The sequence below is a fragment of the Suncus etruscus genome, chromosome 13 (assembly GCF_024139225.1).
Source record: "Suncus etruscus isolate mSunEtr1 chromosome 13, mSunEtr1.pri.cur, whole genome shotgun sequence".
In the NCBI taxonomy this organism is placed as follows: Eukaryota; Metazoa; Chordata; class Mammalia; order Eulipotyphla; family Soricidae; genus Suncus; species Suncus etruscus.
In genome coordinates this window covers 81,908,153-81,927,838 of record NC_064860.1, presented here as the reverse complement: position 1 = coordinate 81,927,838, position 19,686 = coordinate 81,908,153, and the positions used below count along the sequence as shown (strand labels likewise).

Below are 19,686 nucleotides of genomic sequence, written 5' to 3'. Positions count from 1 at the left end.
CCCTTTAAATTGTAAGTCAGCAGGTCGTTATTTACAGTTAATTTTAGCAAAATTCAAAGAAAATAGTAATGAACAATATTCTTTACTTGTTAACTTACAAGAAAACACCTCCAAAACTGCATTTTATTAAAGTTTTTGTACTAAAATATAGAAAACTCCACTACACAAATATTGAAAAGTTAAAAATTCCTTAACTTTTTATTCCTGGTACCACTACCACCATTTACAGGGCAATATACCTGATGTAATGAAAATAAAAATAAAAAGTCAAAGCTATAACAGATAAAAAAACTTCAGGAATGTACATCTAATTGACACTACATTGCATTAATCAAAAGCTGCATGTTTTGCAAACTGTTGTTATGACAGTTCTAAACAAAAAGGGTTTCCTGTTTAAGCTGCAGTAATTTTTCTGACTGTGGATCATTCCTCCTTCTGTGACAGATTTTTATTGTTCCTAATGGATTTGGGATGACTGTATCAAAGATACCTGCAGCTTTCCTGACAATTCCTTGCTCTCTCTCTTGCTAAGAACTGTAGCCCTTTGCTACGGAGTTTGCTATTGAGTTTTTAGAACCTTCTGCTACCATAGCCACCACTTCCATTACCAGATCCATAACCACCATTATATAGATTGCTTGAGCTTCTGTCACCAAAATTGTCCTCTTTCATGGGTCCATAATTTGATTGCTGTTGTCCACTATAATTTCCAAAATCATTTTAGTTGCCACCACCACCATAGTTACCACCACCAAAATTTCCTCCTTTATTGTAACCATCATATCCTTTACTACCTCCACTATGTCCACCAACTTGGTTTCCATACCCTGGTCCTCTACCACTCGAGCCTCTACTAGTATAACCAGGACCTCCGCCATAGTTGCCACCATCACTGACAAATCCATTATATCACCATCACCTTCCCTATAACTACCTCTGCTGCCACCACCTTCATCACCATAGTGTCCTCTTCCACCAAAATTTCCACCACGTCCAAAGTTTCCTCCACCACTTCCAAAATTTGTCTCCACAACCATAAAGTTGCCAGATCCACCTCCATAACTTCTTTGTGATCCAGCAGTCTGCATTTCTTATTTAGAAAGGGTCATTTCACTTCACAATCATGCCCATTAATAGTGTGGTATTTCTGAACAACAATTTTAACAACTGAATCATAATCATCTAAAGTTACCAAAGCAAATCCTCTCTTTTTTTTTTTCACTCTGCTTGCCCTCCATAACTTCTTTTTTTTTTTTTTTTTTAATTTTTTTTTTATTTAAACACCTTGATTACATACATGATTGTGTTTGGGTTTCAGTCATAAAAGGAACACCACCCATCACCAGTGCAACATTCCCATCACCCAAGTCCCAAATCACCCTCCTCCCCACCCAACCCCCGCCTGTACCCTAAACAGGCTCTACATTTCCCTCATACATTCTCAATATTAGGACAGTTCAAAATGTAGTTATTTCTCTAACTAAACTCATCACTCTTTGTGGTGAGCTTCCTGAGGTGAGCTGGAACTTCCAGCTCTTTTCTCTTTTGTGTCTGAAAATTATTATTACAAGGGTGTCTTTCATTTTTCTTAAAACCCATAGATGAGTGAGACCATTCTGCGTTTTTCTCTCTCTCTCTGACTTATTTCACTCAGCATAATAGATTCCATGTACATCCATGTATAGGAAAATTTCATGACTTCATCTCTCCTGACAGCTGCATAATATTCCATTGTGTATATGTACCACAGTTTCTTTAGCCATTCATCCGTTGAAGGGCATCTCGGTTGTTTCCAGAGTCTTGCTATGGTAAATAGAGCTGCAATGAATATAGGTGTAAGGAAGGGGTTTTTGTATTGTATTTTTGTGTTCCTAGGGTATATTCCTAGGAGTGGTATAGCTGGATCATATGGGAGCTCGATTTCCAGTTTTTGGAGGAATCTCCATATCGCTTTCCATAAAGGTTGAACTAGACAGCATTCCCACCAGCAGTGGATAAGAGTTCCTTTCTCTCCACATCCCCGCCAACACTGTTTATTCTCATTCTTTGTGATGTGTGCCATTCTCTGGGGTGTGAGGTGGTATCTCATCGTTGTTTTGATTTGCATCTCCCTGATGATTAGTGATGTGGAACATTTTTTCATGTGTCTTTTGGCCATGCGTATTTCTTCTTTGTCAAAGTGTCTGTTCATTTCTTCTCCCCATTTTTTGATGGGGTTAGATGTTTTTTTCTTGTAAAGTTCTGTCAGTGCCTTGTATATTTTGGAGATTAGCCCCTTATCTGATGGGTATTGGGTGAATAGTTTCTCCCACTCAGTGGGTGGCTCTTGTATCCTGGGCACTATTTCCTTTGAGGTGCAGAAGCTTCTCAGCTTAATATATTCCCATCTGTTAATCTCTGCTTTCACTTGCTTGGAGAGTGCAGTTTCCTCCTTGAAGATGCCTGTAATGTCCTGTAGTGTTTTGCCTATGTGCTGTTCTATATATCTTATGGTTTTGGGGCTGATATCGAGGTCTTTAATCCATTTGGATTTTACCTTTGTACATGATGTTAGCTGGGGGTCTAAGTTTAATTTTTTGCAAGTGGCTATCCAATTGTGCCAACACCACTTGTTGAAGAGGCTTTCCCTGCTCCATTTAGGATTTCCTGCTCCTTTATCAAAAATTAGATGGTTGTATCTCTGGGAAACATTTTCTGAGTATTCAAGCCTATTCCACTGATCTGAGGACCTATCCTTATTCCAATACCATGCTGTTTTGATAACTGTTGCTTTGTAGTACAGTTTAAAGTTGGGAAAAGTAATTCCTCCCATATTCTTTTTCCCAATGATTGCTTTAGCTATTCGAGGGTGTTTATTGTTCCAAATGAATTTCAAAAGTGTCTGATCCACTTCTTTGAAGAATGTCATGGGTATCTTTAGAGGGATGGCATTAAATCTGTATAATGCCTTGGGGAGTATTGACATTTTGATGATGTTAATCCTGCCAATCCATGAGCAGGGTATGTGTTTCCATTTCCGTGTGTCCTCTCTTATTTCTTGGAGCAGAGTTTTATAGTTTTCTTTGTATAGGTCCTTCACATATTTAGTCAAGTTGATTCCAAGATATTTGAGTTTGTGTGGTACTATTGTGAATGGGGTTGTTTTCTTAATGTCCATTTCTTCTTTATTACTGTTGGTGTATAGAAAGGCCATTGATTTTTGTGTGTTAATTTTGTAGCCTGCCACCTTGCTATATGAGTCTATTGTTTCTAGAAGCTTTTTGATAGAGTCTTTAGGGTTTTCTAAGTAGAGTATCATGTCATCTGCAAACAGTGAGAGCTTGACTTCTTCCTTTCCTATCTGGATTCCCTTGATATCCTTTTCTTGCCTAATCGCTATAGCAAGTACTTCCAGTGCTATGTTGAATAGGAGTGGTGAGAGAGGACAGCCTTGTCTTGTGCCAGAATTTAGAGGGAAGGCTTTCAGTTTTTCTCCATTGAGGATAATATTTGCCACTGGCTTGTGGTAGATGGCCTTCACTATATTGAGAAAGGTTCCCTCCATTCCCATCTTGCTGAGAGTTTTGATCAAGAATGGGTGTTGGACCTTATCAAATGCTTTCTCTGCATCTATTGATATGATCATGTGGTTTTTATTTTTCTTGTTATTGATGTTGTGTATTATGTTGATAGATTTACGGATGTTAAACCAGCCTTGCATTCCTGGGATGAAACCTACTTGATCGTAGTGGATGATCTTCTTAATGAGGCATTGAATCCTATTTGCCAGGATTTTGTTGAGGATCTTTGCATCTGCATTCATCAGTGATATTGGTCTGTAATTTTCTTTTTTGGTAGCGTCTCTGTCTGGTTTAGGTATCAAGGTGATGTTGGCTTCATAAAAGCTATTTGGAAGTGTTTCTGTTTGTTCAATTTCATGAAAGAGTCTTGCCAAGATTGGCAGTAGTTCCTCTTGGAAAGTTTGATAGAATTCATTAGTGAATCCATCTGGACCTGGGCTTTTGTTTTTCGGCAGACATTTGATTACTGTTTTAATTTCATCAATGGTGATGGGGGTGTTTAGATATGCTACATCCTCTTCCTTCAACCGTGGAAGATTATAAGAGTCCAAGAATTTATCCATTTCTTCCAGGTTCTCATTTTTAGTGGCGTAGAGTTTTTCAAAGTAGTTTCTGATTACCCTTTGAATCTCTGTCATATCAGTAGTGATCTCTCCTTTTTCATTCCTGATACGAGTTATCAAGTTTCTCTCTCTCTCTTTCTTTGTTAGGTTTGCCAGTGGTCTATCAATCTTGTTTATTTTTTCAAAGAACCAACTTCTGCTTTCGTTGATCTTTCGGATTGTTTTTTGAGTTTCCACTTCGTTGATTTCTGCTCTCAGCTTTGTTATTTCCTTCTGTCTTCCTGTTCTTGGGTCCTTTTGTTGAGCATTTTCTAGTTCTATTAGCTGTGTCATTAAGCTACTCAGGTAAGCTCCTTCTTCCTTCCTGATGTGTGCTTGCAAAGCTATAAATTTTCCTCTCAGTACTGCTTTTGCTGTGTCCCATAAGTTCTGAGAGTTTGTGTCTTTATTGTCATTTGTTTCCAGGAACCTTTTTATTTCCTCCTTGATTTCATCTCGGACCCACTGGTTATTGAGCATGAGGCTGTTTAACTTCCAGGTGTTAAAGTGTTTCTTCTGAGTCCCTTTGGAGTTCACAAATAATTTCAGAGCCTTGTGGTCAGCGAAGGTAGTCTGCAAAATTTCTATCCTCTTGATCTTATGGAGGTATGTTTTATGTGCCAGCATGTAGTCTATTCTGGAGAATGTACCATGTACATTGGAGAAGAATGTGTATCCAGGTTTCTGGGGATGGAGTGTCCTATATATATCCACTAGGCCTCTTTCTTCCATTTCTCTCCTCAGGTCTAGTATATTCTTGTTGGGTTTCAGTCTGGTTGACCTGTCCAGTGTTGACAAAGCCGTGTTTAGGTCCCCCACAATTATTGTGTTGTTGTTGATATTATTTTTCAGATTTGTCAGCAGTTGTATTAAATATTTTGCTGGCCCCTCATTCGGTGCATATATGTTTAGGAGAGTGAATTCTTCCTGCTCTACGTACCCCTTGATTAATATAAAATGTCCGTCTTTGTCCCTTACAACCTTCCTGAGTATAAAGTTTGCATTATCTGATATTAGTATGGCCACTCCAGCTTTTTTATGGGTGTTGTTTGCTTGGATAACTTTTCTCCAGCCTTTTATTTTGAGTCTATGTTTGTTCTGACTATTCAGGTGCGTTTCTTGTAGGCAGCAGAAGGTTGGATTGAGTTTTTTGATCCATTTAGCCACTCTGTGTCTCTTAACTGGTGCATTTAGTCCATTGACGTTGAGAGAAAGAATTGTCCTGGGATTTAACGCCATCTTTATTTCAAAATTTGGTGTGTCTTTTGGGTAGTCTTGTCTTAGATTAGGTCTTTCAGTTTTTCTCTTAAGACTGGTTTTGTGTCTGTGAAGTTTCTGAGCTGTTTTTTGTCTGTGAAACCATGTATTCTTCCATCAAACCGGAAAGTGAGTTTTGCTGGGTATAGTATTCTGGGTGAAGCATTCATTTCATTCAGTCTTGTCACAATATCCCACCTTTGCTTTCTGGCATTGAGCGTTTCTGGTGACAGGTCTGCTGTAAATCTCAGGGAAGCTTGCTTGAACATGATTTCCCCTTTTGATCTTGCTGTTTTCAGAATTCTGTCTCTATCTGTGGGATTTGTCATTGTGACTAGGATGTGTCTTGGGGTGGTTTTTCTGGGGTCTCTTTTGGTTGGTACTCTTCGGGCATGCAGGATTTGATCACATATATTCTTTAGCTCTGGAAGTTTCTCTTTAATGATGTTCTTGACCATTGATTCTTCCTGGAAATTTTCTTCCTGGGTCTCTGGGACTCCAATGATTCTTAAGTTGTTTCTGTTGATCTTATCATAGACTTCTATTTTCGTCTGTTCCCATTCTTTGACTAATTTTTCCATTGTCTGCTCATTTGCTTTAAGTTTTTTGTCCAATCTCTCCTGCTGTATGGAATTGTTATGTATCTCATCTTCCACAGCACCAAGTCTATTCTCAGCTTCTGATACCCTGTCCCAGAGCTTATCCATTTTGTCATTCACTTCGTTTACTGAGTTTTTCAGGCCTGTTAGTTGACATGTTATTTCAGTTTGGAGTTTTGTCATTTCTGCCTTCATATTTTCTTGGTTCTTATTAGTGTTCTGTTCAACTCGATCCATGGTTTCTTGGAGTCTGTTGAGCACCTTCCATATTGCTAGTCTAAAGTCCTTATCTGAGAGGTTGATTAGTTGTTCAGTCATTATCTGGTCCTCAGAATTGTCATCTTCATTCTCTATGTCTGATGCTGGCCTGCGCTGTTTCCCCATTGTCACATTTGTATTGTGGGTTTTTCTACGTGTTGTAGTGGTATTCATTGTCTATATGATGTAGGCAGCACACTCCTCTGGCTCCTCCCTTTCTGGATGGGCTGACTTGCCTCTAAGGGAGGGGAGTCCTCCGTGGATGAAGCCTCACACTGGGTCAAATCTTAGGCCCGAGCATGTAACAGAGAAGACAGTCCAGAGAGAAATGTTTGCTTCTGTGATATAGCGCCGTTCTTAGTGTGATTTTTCCTTCTTGTTGCAATGGAGTTCTTTCCTTAGAAAGAGTGCACGGCCGCGTAGCGAAGCGGAGCGGCCGTGCTCCTCTGAGCCTCTTTTTGCCCCACTCGCAAGAGTTTCACGCAAGAGGACAGTAGACAGACATAGACAGGTCACACTCACAGTCTTTCACAGCTGAGCCCCACTGGGCCGGTGTACTTTCGCGGATTTTCCCCGCCTGGTGTCACACACAGGGAGCCAGCTTTTGCAAAGCGCCCTCCATAACTTCTATGGTTTCAATTTTGTGGTACTTTTCAAAGCAGACTCTCAAATTATATTTCTTTGTATCTTCTTTAATACCACCAACAAAAATTTTCCTCACTGTTAGATGGGAACCAGGCTTTACAGAATCCTCTCTAGAAACAGCTCTCTTTGGTTCCACTACTTGTCCATCAACGTTATGTGGTTTAGCACTCATTGTTGCATCCACCTGATATTTAAGTCACAAAATAGTATGATTAGGTTACAAAATCAAAGCCTCTGAAACATTTTGTTTGGGGATCTCTCATCACCATATAAACTGGAAGTATGCCCCATTTCTCAAAATAGTTTCTTAAACTATCATTTGTAGTTTCAAAACTCAAATCTCTGATAAACCATATTCTCACCTGTTCTGGTTCTTTTGGATCATAGCACTCCCCCCTCAGTGGTGGTGATGACAACTGGAGTTAGGTTGGGAGAGACTGGTTGGCTGTTTTATCTCCATTTTGAGACCAGATTTCCCATTTAACTTCTTCATTAAGCAAAACTGTCCTTCAGATAAAGATAAAATTACATAAAATATTTTCCATCCTGATTTTTTCTGTTGCTGTACTCCTTCATCCTTCATATAGATCTGTTGCCTTTGGCTCATTTTTTCTGAGACAGCAATGTCACTTAATCCTGTGGTTATTCCAAGAAACATGGGGGCGTATTATTATGAGATACTAGAAGACAAAATTACATGCTTATAAACTTCATTATCTATAATAGAACCATAATTGAGTTACCATTTTGGCTGCATGTAATTGCCCAGGAGTCTAGAGATGAGTGTTTTTGATGTGCACTGGACTTTTTTTTTTTTGTTGTTGGCAATAGGTTTATTATTTAAAATTATGATTACCGGTGAAAGGGGGTTCTAAGGAGCCCATACCCTACATTCCTACTTCTGAGAATGCTTTCTGGTACTGACTCTCTGTTGTCATTGTTCATGGATTTTGATTATTTATAATTCATACAAGGAAATGTCCTTGACCTGTTGTAGTGTTTTTTTTCCCTTTTGTAAGTAGCATCTTTTATGTTTTTACTATTGGTCTCTGCTTTTGTAATCTTATCTTTTTACTCCCAGTGGATTTTTCCAATGAATGTGAACTAGTTTGAGGTCATTTTCTTTTGTTTTTGTTTTTGTTTTTGTTTTTGGGCCACACCCAGCGGCGCTCAGGGGTTATTCCTGGCTATCTGCTCAGAAATAGCTCCTGGCAGGCACGGGGGACCATATGGGACACCGGGATTCGAACCAACCACCTTTGGTCCTGGATTGGCTGCTTGCAAGGCAAATGCCGCTGTGCTATCTCTCCGGGCCCTGAGGTCATTTTCTTGATCAACACTGTACAGCCCAGTTAAAGATGAATTCCAGATAAACAAATATTGCTGTTTATCTAAAAAGAATTTGCTTAAATATATTTGTTTTGAAGTAGCATTGTCTTAAAAGAATATCTTTTAGGGGGTATATTACCATACCAAGCTCACCACCAAAGTGCTAATATCCCTCAATCACAGTCCACTGGACTGTGATGAACTTTACCCCAGCCCCAACCTCAGTTCTGTGGTCAGAGACTAAAACTTTGCTTTCTTTGTACATTGTATCTTCCCTCGTTTTGCTTCTTTGGGTATTACCTCATAAGTGAGATGGTCTATATTTGTCTTTATCTGACTTATGAAATTGAGTTGAATGGAACATTCTATAGTTTATCTATAGATAAACGACAATAATATCAACCAGAATTTCCAGTGGGTACATTGTCCCATTTAACATGTTGAATTAACAAAGATGGTAATTGAACATCTTTGAGTTAAACATCTTTAAGCTCGACACTTTTGAACTTAATGTTTCTTATATCTGGAGCTTCCTTTTTAAAATTTTATGAAAGTAGCATGATTTACAAAGTTATTTATCATTGAATTTTAGACATAAAATGCTCCAACACTGATCCTACCACCAGTGTCAACTTCCTTCTATTAGTTGTCCCAGATTTCATTTCTTACCTTTCTATGCCAGCCTGCTATCTTGATATGTACTGTCCTCCTCTTTCTTTCACCACTCCGCTTCTCTCTACACTGGCTCTATTAAGCTGTCTGGCTAACTCCTTATTCAAAGTTGAGACTATGCATTTCTTTTCTTTTCTTTTTCTTTTTTTTTTGGAATGCTCTGGCATTCAATGTTCCAACAACAATCCCACCACCGGTGTAAGATTCCTTTCATCTCTCTGGCCCCCACATTTCTTATCATTCAAATCTGAGGTGATTTTTTTTCATTGAGAACCATTCCTTGACTCTAGTAGTCTTTCCTTATCTACAGCATTGCTTTCATTGTTTTATGTACCCATTGGCAATTCTGGTTGATATTATTGAAATATTACTAGCAATAAAAATATTTTGAGACACCCCAAACATCATTTGGCATGATTTTAAAGGTCCCTGACACTGCAGGGTCTGAGAAACTCTTCAGACCTAGAATTGAGCTCTATATTCAGGTTGTTTGAATATTGCCTGGAATGGTTCTCAGAACTCTTGAGCACTGCTTTTAATTTTGAAAGTTTGAGAGAGAGAGATAACTAATTTACATTAATGTATATTGTAAAGGTTATGCTTGTAGTTTCAGTCTTTGCTATTAATATCCTGTGGGCTACTCTGTAAGTTAAACTTTTAATGAATATTAATGAATATTATGTATAAATAAAAATGTTTATAAGATTTAGTACTGTTTCCACTAGAGAATTAGTCCTTCAAATAAGGGGGACTATTGTACACGTATAAAAAGTGCCTGTTCACAGCCTCTTTGATTTCCCCCAAAAGGAAGTCACTTGTGGCCCCCAGTCTGTGAGGAGAGGACTCTGTCTAGGTTCTGTATTCTCAGCAATTTATGTAGTCTCTGAAGGATTGAATGAACAAATGGATATATTTTCTCGGGTAGAGAGATCTGAATAGGCAAATAGAGAAAATGAAGATAAGCATCCTTGGTAGAGCCAGGAGGAACCTGGTTTGATGCCTGGCATCCCATATGGCCCCCTGGCCTGCCAGGAGCGATTTCTGAGTGCAGAGCCAGCAGGAAATCTGAGCTCCACTGAGTGTGGCTCAGAAACCAATCAATCAATGAATCAATAAAGTTTTATTTTTTTTAAAGAAGATAAGCATGCTTGAATCTGGGAGAATGGAGCAAAGCCAGAGAGATAGATGGTTTTGATACAGCAAATGCTTTTCAACCATATAGTTTTCTGACTGAGACCCTGTAGAGTCATGATTAAGTCTTGGTTAAGGAGACTAGAAGAGTCAAAAATGGGGCCGGAGAGATAGCATGGAAGTAAGGCATTTTCCTTTCATGCAGAAGGACGGTGATTCGAATCCCTGCATCCCATATGGTCCCCCGTGCCTGCCAGGAGCGATTTCTGAGTGTGGAGCCAGGAGTGACCCCTGAGCGCTGCCGGGTGTGACCCAAAAACCAAAAAAAAAAAAAAAAAAAAGAGAGAGAGAGTCAAATGGAATGGCTGGAGAGGTGGCACAAGTGGTAGGGTGTTTGCCTTGCACGTCCTAACCTAGGATGGACAGGTTCAATCCCCTGGCATCCCATATGGTCCCCCAAGCTGGGAGTGATTTCTGAGCGCACACTTGAGCCTCACCGGGTGTGGCCCCAAAACAAACAAAAAGAGAGTCAAATGGGGACTAAAAATATAGTATAGGAGTAAAACCTTGCATATAATCCACCCCTATTTTATCTCTTTCAATGTATTTACTTTTCAAGCATTGCCTGTGATCACTTTTGAGGACAGAGCTAGGAAAGGTCCCCAAACACCATTGAGTATTACCTAAATCCTCCACCCAGTATAAGAGGGAGTGAAACAAAAAAATCACTATTCTGTCAGACCCCTCAGGGATATTGATTATGCAAGTCATAGTCAATTGGATAACCTTTCATTCAAAAGGTAAAAATAAATTGGTGATGGGGTAGCACACAACTTTGAGTCCTTTGAAGCAGGTACTGAAACTTTAGGGAATTTGGGCAGAACAGAGGTAAAGGGAAGATACCTCTGAAAAGTAAAATCATTTGGTACCCATAGAAGACTCCCAGAAGGCTTTGACAGTTACCTAAGAGGAGACAAAGTTTTGGCAGAGTTAAAAGCCAACAAAATCAACAAATTCTGCTTATGACATACAGTGACCCTGTTTTTACCCCAACAGTTGGTGTGGCTTGGGAGACATTCATATTTGCTGTGTTTAGAACACTCATAAATAAAGTTGATGTGAATTCTTCCTTGTGCACTTTACAGAGTCGTTTATAGTTTCTCTCTGTAATTAAATTGCAGACTCTGAAAGAGTGGGGATTTTATGAGAGGGAGGAAAATCTGATAAACTGAACTTCTCCTCCCTTTGGAGCAGCATTATGACCATATGTCACAAAAAAGTGTTATTTACTGGCATTTTAAAGGGGAAATGATTTATTTCTGATAGTAGAGGACTTTAAAATAATTATTTATGCTTTTAATTTAAATTGATTTTAGGATGTCAGGAGGCAGTTCAATGGTTAGAGTGCATGCTAGGTATGTGAACTGAATTTGATCTCCATCATTGCTTTCCCAAAGAACCACTGGATTCATTGTTGGAGACCTCTGAGCAATTCAAGATTTACCTGGGTCTCTGTGACACTATACATCTCAGATAGCACCTCAAGCACTTGCACTCAAGTGCTTACCTGGTTCGTCTAGAATTGTTAGTGGAGTATCTGGACAATATGAGTATGATTTGGGAGGTCCCATAACCCCCTTTTTTTAGGCTGTGGCAGTAACTAAGAAGTAGAATGGGTAGGATGCATGCCTTGTATATCTGAGGTTCTGGGACCAATCTCCCCCACCATCAAAAACAATCTCCAAACAAGCACTCTGACTTATTTTATTGTGATGACATATATATATAACATACATGTGATTTTTGATTTTTGTGTGTAGTTCAGTTCACTTCCTGAAATGCATTCATTTTTAATTTAGAGTAGTTTCTCAAATTATTTTTTATTTTTTATTGTAGCTCACACCCAGCTTACTCTGGAAAATATTTTCTTTTATTTCATTTTTCCCCTTCAAATACAAAAATTACAAAGCCCCTGCCCATCAGCTTTAGGGAGGTCAATATTTTGTAAAAAGAATGATGACAGCAGTAGGAAACGTAGGAATTACGTTATCTCCTTTCTGTTAGCTAGTTTGCATCATCGAATTTTGCATCAAAAGAATTTAGGTCACCGGGATCTGTCATAACGAGCGTCAGTGGAAAATTCTTTCTTTGAAATTTTCTTGAATCTAATATACTATTTAATCCATTTGGCCCTTCTATGTCGTGCGTCTTAAATACTTTTGCTAAATCTGGGCAGACGTAACTAGAGCATTGCTTTACTTCCATAGTTCTTTCCAGCGTCTGCTCTGGAGGAATTCCTGCTTCTTGTCCTTTCAGCAGTTGTTGAATGAAATATGCTACAGCTTGCTTCATAATTGGAATGTACTCATCAGTCACATGTCTTTAACCTATCAGAAGCACCAGAGAAATTTCGTTTTTCACTATTTGTTCCTTTGTCATTCAACATCAATTTCCTGCTTTTCTTGATGCTCAGACAGCTATGAATGCAACACCAGCCTGCGTGATTATGTACAAACCTGGAGTAGTCTAACTGAAAGAAAGCAGATTCCTTTATGTGCTTCTTTAATAGTTATTAAAAATACATTGGGGGGGATCTCACACCCAGTAGTGCTCAGGACTTACCATATTTTTTGCTTTAAAAGGCGCACCTGACCACAAGATGCACATAGTTTTTATATGAGAAAAACAAGACAAAATATTCCAAAGCAAATGGTGTACTAAAATATTTAATAAATGTAATGCAATATGCTGTTAGGAGATGGTGGCTGGGAACAACTAGTCTGTGAGGCTAGAATTTTATTTACAATATGCCAGTCTGCAGCTGGTTAAACACATTTACCTAACTTTTTTTTACATCAGAAAATAAAAAAAAACATTTTAAAAATACTTCTTCCTTATTATATAAAAAAAATTGCAGCAGCGATCAAATAGTCTTAAACGAAAGCTCTTTATGTGATGGTGAAAGTGCACTTTCTTCCATACAAACTGCCCTGTCATCTTTCTTTGATTTAGTTGTCTGGTGTTTACAGTCTGGTCTTGATGACAGGCATGATGTTATTATCTAACTTTTCATAGTTGGTTTTCCCTTTCCTACTTCGAAGAAATTTTGTAGAATCATGGCAGTTTTCCACAGGGGGTTACTGTGGTAATCTTCAAGGCTTCTGCAGGTTATTGAAATAAGCTTCAAGTCCTCCTGCTGCTTGGCTGCTGCAAGGCTGCAGAGGCCCAAGGCTGCCAGGGCTGCAGGGCTGCACAGTGCAGAGGTCAGAGGCTGCCAAGGCTGCAGGGCTACAAGGCTTGGAGGGACTTGTGGGGTATTATGCCCAACCAGGGAAACCAACTAATAGTGACCACTTATAGGGACTGTGAGAAAGAGAGAGGAATAGAAACCAAATATTCTTTTTTATTCCTCCTGGAATCTGAGGTCTGCTGCTGCTCCCTGGGAAGGGGGTTTAGAAAGAGGGAGAAAGAGGGAAATTCACCAGCCAAAGATGGCTAGGGGAGGCTTGAGGGAGAGAGAGAGTGAGAGAGACAGACAGACAGAGACAGATAGAGACAAAGAGACAGACAGACAGACAAAGAAACAGAGATAGAGACAGAGAGGAACCGAGAAAAGGAGAGACAGAGAGAGGGAGGCTAGAATAAAGCAGGCAGCATTTATCCTATTCTTTATCTCTACTCCCCCCCCCCCCACAGAACAGCAGGCACTGCTCTAGTCACTATCCTAAGCCCCTTCCTAATGGTACAAATTTTTCCTTTTATAACCGGAATGACAAGGGAATGTGTTCAAGGGGCATGTCCAGGTTCAACTGTCATTACAGTGGGGGTAACCAAGGGACGTGTCCAAGTCCAATTGCCATTACATCAACACCTGCTACTTCTTTCTCTTACATGGCCTTTTCCAGGAAGCCATGATGACTCTAGGTGTTTATGTTCCACTTATACCCACTGGCCCATTCATGGAATATTCTATTCTATTCTATTCTATTCTATTCTATTCTATTCTATTCTATTCTATTCTATTCTATTCTATTCTATTCTATTCTATTCTATTCTATTCTATTCTATTCTATCTATTCTATTCTATTCTATTCTATTCTATTCTATTCTATTCTATTCTATTCTATTCTATTCCATTCCATTCCATTCCATTCTATTCTCTCTCTCTTGCTCTCTCTCTGTTTTTAGCCACACTCAACAATACTTAGAAATTACTCCTGATGTAAGCCACTATGATCAAAATAAAAATTATATTAAAAAAAAGAAATTACTCCTGGCTTTGCACTCAAAAAATCACTCCTGGCAGGCTCAGGGGACCATATGGGATGCCTAAAATTGAACCCAGGTCCATCCTGGGTCTGCCATGTGCAAGGCAAACACCCTTCTTGACCCTCAGTCAGGCCCTAATTCTATTCTTTTAAAAAGATCACAAAAATAAGGCACTTGAAACCATGGCACTTGAAACAGCCACTATGTCCACTCATTGGCTAGCTCCATAGACTCATTGCATTTTCAAAACACATGTAAACCGAGCTTCTAAAAATCATAGGTAAAATGGCCTTGCAGCTGAAAACTGGGGCATTTTGTGAAAAGCACTAAGCCAAGTCCCCACCCTGCCAAAGCCTCAGAAGTTGCACACATGACCCACAATCTCCACCATACCAAGGGCCTAACCTCACAGCTTTACCATTGATCTCTCAGAGACACCTAACTGGCCAATACTCCTAGTATGCCATTATTTTGGCTGAGATATGTAGGACTTTGTCAAAGATAAAGGAAAAACATATATCTGGATATCAACCATCAGCATATGTGGCCATGCAACACCTCCCAAAACACCTCCAGTGGGAACTCACCAAATTAGGTGTCAAAGTAGCATAGAAGTTACCTAATAATGGAATCATCAGCTGTTGGATATGAAGACATCCAAAAAATGAATAAGTTTAACGAAAGAATTGATAGAGTTGAAAGAGAGGGGAAGAAAAAAAGGTGATAAGGACTCCAATGCCAAGTGCAGGTATTCAGTGGAACACCCCATGAATAGGAGTCCTGTAATCAGTCCTTTACCCTGCTGCCTTCCCTGGAGAATGATTCATCTACAGAGACTTTTATAGTAGATTCTTCTTCCATAAAAAACCTTTTTTAAATATATAAAACCCTGTTTATGCTTGAATAGCATTAGATAGACATCTGCCCCTTTTCCCATGTTGATTATCCCTGAACAATAAATACTGTACATGAAGGTCAGTTAGGGCTTTACACAGTGCATGAGGCTGTAAGCCCCCTGACCCCATGCTTTTCTCTGTCATGTCTGTCTTGTTTTCTTTTTTGGGGGGAGGGAGAATTGAACCCCGGTCAGCTGAACTATTGTTCAGGCCCCAGCCTTGTTTTGCTTCTTTTGCTTTTTCAGTCTTGTTTTACTTTTTTTTTTTTTCAGTCTTGTTTTCTTAAGCCTTGTGGTGCCCTTGTTTCAGGCCTATTCACCCAGGCTGGACTCTGGGAATCAACTAGCAACTAACAGCTTAGTATACATTTAGACAATGACTTAATGATCCCAATTGCAAGATATAAAAATTTTCACAAAATTTCTTTTGCTTTGTTTTTCTTCCCCCCAATAATTCCATTACCACTTAGTTATAAACAGCAATATAATATGTTACTTCATGCCTGCCAAGGCTTGGGAATGAGTGGGAATCTGGGAACAATTGTGGAGGAAATTTTACTCTGGTGATGGAATCGGTGTTGAAACATGAAAAGGAGGAAACAATGTATTATGAGCAACTATGTAAGCCATGGTGCTTAAATAAAGTAATAAAAAATTAAAAATATAGCCCTTGAATTTCCTGGCCATTGTTTACCTCATTACTTCTTTTAAATCTTTCCAAAATCTGGAAATTGAGCTCCCATTCAACCCAGCTATTCCACTCCTAGGGATATACCCTAAGAACACAAGAATACAATACAAAAACCCCTTCCTCACACCTATATTTATTGCAGCACTATTCACAATAGCCAGGCTCTGGAAACAACCAAGATGCCCTTCAACAGACAAATGGCTAAAGAAACTGTGGTGCATAGACACAATGGAATATTATGCAGCCGTCAGGAGAGATGCAGTCATGAAATTTTCCTATACATGGATGTACATGGAATCTATCATGCTGAGTAAAATAAGTCAGAGGGAGAGAGACGCAGAATAGTCTCACTCATCTATGGGTTTTAAGAAAAATAAAAGTCATTTTTGCAACAAATCCTCAGAGACAATGAGAGGAGGGCTGGAACTTCCAGCTCACTTCATGAAGCTCACCACAAAGAGTGGTGAGTGCAGTTATAGAAATAACTACACTGAGAACTACTATAATCATGTGAATGAATGAGGGAACTGGAAAGCCTGTCTGGAGTACAGGTGGGGGTGGGGTGGAATGGAGGGAGATTTGGGACATTGGTGGTGGGAATGTTGCACTGGTGAAGGGGGTGTTCTTTACATGACTGAAACCTAATCACAATCATATTTGTAATCAAGATGTTTAAATAAAGAAAAAAATATTAAAAATATCTGAAAGTCAAGCTTTATAATTATGTCATCCTTAATAATGAATTATATAATCAATACATAATTAATAATTAATTACATAATCAATATAATTGATAATTATATAGTTAAGCTATATAGTGGTGTGATCCTTAATTTTGACAAATAAAATATAGGTAGATTAGAAACGAGGTGTGATAAAGAGTCATCTAGATTGTACTAGGCTGAGATCACTTATAAAGATGAAAAAGAAGGGGAATAAATAAGTTTATGAATGATGAAATATAATATAATCACACATGGTTGAATAAACTGATAGAAGGTGGAATATATGAAGGGAGACTTGGGGCACAAGAAGCTAGATGCATATTAGAGAAAACTTGATTTTATAGTGGTTACTACAGTGAGTGCATTTTAACCAATTAGCTCTGTGGGCCATACTTCCAAAGCCAATTGCACATATGAATGGCTTATGCTATTAAAATAAATAAAAACAAGCAGTTTTCTGGGTTCCATCTGAGACTTATTGACAGAATCTCCAGGGGGTGCCATCTGGACTTTTAACAGACTTTACAAGAGATGGGTTGAGTTTGGGATACTTGAACTGAAGAAATGGTTTTTTGCAATGTTGCAGAAATTAACTTCTACAGATGTCTATTGCAGAGAGGTGGTCTGAGGAGTAAATAATATTACTTACACAAAAGAACAGAATTATTTTCTATTCAGTAACCAAAAAAATGAATCAAGAGCTAGTTCTGAGTTGCTAGTGATGTTTATGAAAATAAAATAAGTCATGGGATGAAAGGGGTTCCCAGAGGAAGGTCTTGAGGTTAACCTGTAAATCAGAGGCAAAGCCAGTGGTCTCTATGTTAGGGAAATTCTTTAGTTGAGAGGCATGATTCTTTAGAACAGGGCTGTCTGACAGAGTAAGATGGGAAATAAGAGGTTGGGGCCCGAGTGGTAGCACATACAGCTGTGTGCACACACAGCTGGCCAAGGATGGACGGAAGTTTGATCCCCAGCATTGCATATGTTCTCCCAAGTCAGGAGCAATTAATTTTTGAGCTCAGAGTCAGGAGTAACCCCCGAGTCCACTGGGTGTTGCCCAAAAAAGCAAAATAAAAAAAAAAAAGGAAAATAAAAGGTTAAAATAGATATAGAAATTACCCAAGTCTTAAGGGCCTGGAGAGATAGCACAGCGGCGTTTGCCTTGCAAGCAGCCAATCCAGGACCAAAGGTGGTTGGTTCGAATCCCGTGTCCCATATGGTCCCCCGTGCCTGCCAGGAGCTATTTCTGAGCAGACAGCCAGGAGTAACCCCTAAGCATCGCCGGGTGTGCCCCCCCCCAAAAAAAACCAACAACACTGTCTTTGCTATACAAACTTGATTCCTAGGAATGGAGAATTGGTGACCCAAATATGAATTCCAACCGAGTACGATGTGTTTGTTTTGAATTGAAAATGCAGCCTGTTAGATAACTCCTTTATATATCTATATATTTATATATAAATATATCTGTATATTTATATATCAATGTACCCTAGTATTTTGTTTTAATTATATTAACGTGATAGTGGTTCAATGAATTTAGAGGGTTTGTTACCTGTTGTATTTCCATGATTAGGAAAGGAGTTTACATACAGTAGATGCTTGTAAAAATTTAATAAATGAGCTCATTTTCTCGAAGATAAAATTGAGAATACCAGAAATACATGTACCTAGATAAAGCCTACTCTTCGCCACAGTGGTACTGTGTATTATTGTCTTCATCACGGGGGCAAATATAAAATGCTTCTGAAGTTTTGTTTTAAATGAGTTATTCATCTCATTTAATTTCCAGTTATTTTTTAATGTCACTTAGTATCTTAATTTTTTCTTCTCCGTAATAAAGAACTCTTGAGGCCACAGAGATAATATTAAGGCTCATACCTTGCTTGCAATTGCTTGCAATTCATCCTTGGCCACCACACGGTCTCCCCTATATTCCAGCATTGTCAGATGTGAGTCTGGAGTTTCCTCCTTCTCCTTGTTCACTCACAGTACATAGCTCAAGCAGTACCGCATCCTTGAACCTTCCCCCCATTTTTTAATTTTTGGGCCACACCCAGTGACGCTCAGGGGTTTCTCCTGGCTATGCACTCAGAAATCACTCCTGGCTTGGGGGACCATATGGGATACCAGATATCGAACACAGGTCCATCCTGGGTCAGCTGCGTGCAAGGCAAATGCCCTACTGCTGTGCTATTGCTACTGCCCTATGAACTCCCATATTTTTAACTTCAGCCTCAGTTGGCTGAGAATGACAGGAAACAGCCCTAGATCCTTGCAGTACTGCTTAAAAGATCCAGATAACAATACCTTTAATGATTTTATATAATATTAAATGTAAATAATGTCAAGTATTTGGTAGTATTACTCTATCAAAGGTATTTACATTTGCTAAACTGAAGAGATGATAGCTTGGTATGTACAGCATTTAGGTCAGTTTCATAATGAAGAGAGATTTGTTTTTCAGCTATAGATTGCACTTGATTTAAAATTCTTACTGACTTTCAAAATATTGGGAAATAGTTGTAAAGTGAAATTTGAAATTCTTACTAATTTTCAAAATTTTGAGACATAGTTGCAAATTGAATAGACAGACATTAAAATGTCTGGACCAAAAAAAATACCTTCTTAGATAAAAAGGGAAGTTTACTTTCTACTTTCCTCTTACTTTTTTAAGAAGGAAACAAGAATGGCTAGTTATTGGGTTTTGGGTTTTTTTTTTTTTTTTGGTACTTTGGGTCTGAGGGATATATTGCATATGTTGAGACTTATTTCCCTGGATTAAAGAGTCATGCTAAAAATGTTATTTCATAGCATCCTTAGTGTATGATTTGATTATGGGGAGAATAAATCATGTAATAATCCCCAATCAAGTAGCAAGAAATCACATTGTTTGCCTAAGGGTAAGGTAAGGTAAGTGTCTGTGAGCTAGGTCAGTCATAAATTTCAAATATTCCATTTTTCTGTCCCAATAGCAACTGGTTTTGTCTCAGCCAATCAATTGCACCCTGGTATCTATCTCTAGAACTGACATGGAGTCAGATAGATGTTCA

The 19,686-nt window shown here is 38.7% G+C and overlaps 1 pseudogene; it reads right to left on the bottom strand.

The window, feature by feature from the left end:
- Positions 1–570: 570 nt before the first annotated feature.
- On the bottom strand, positions 571–18,577 carry LOC126025859 (heterogeneous nuclear ribonucleoprotein A3-like; annotated as a pseudogene).
- Between the last annotated feature and the right edge of the window lie 1,109 nt (positions 18,578–19,686).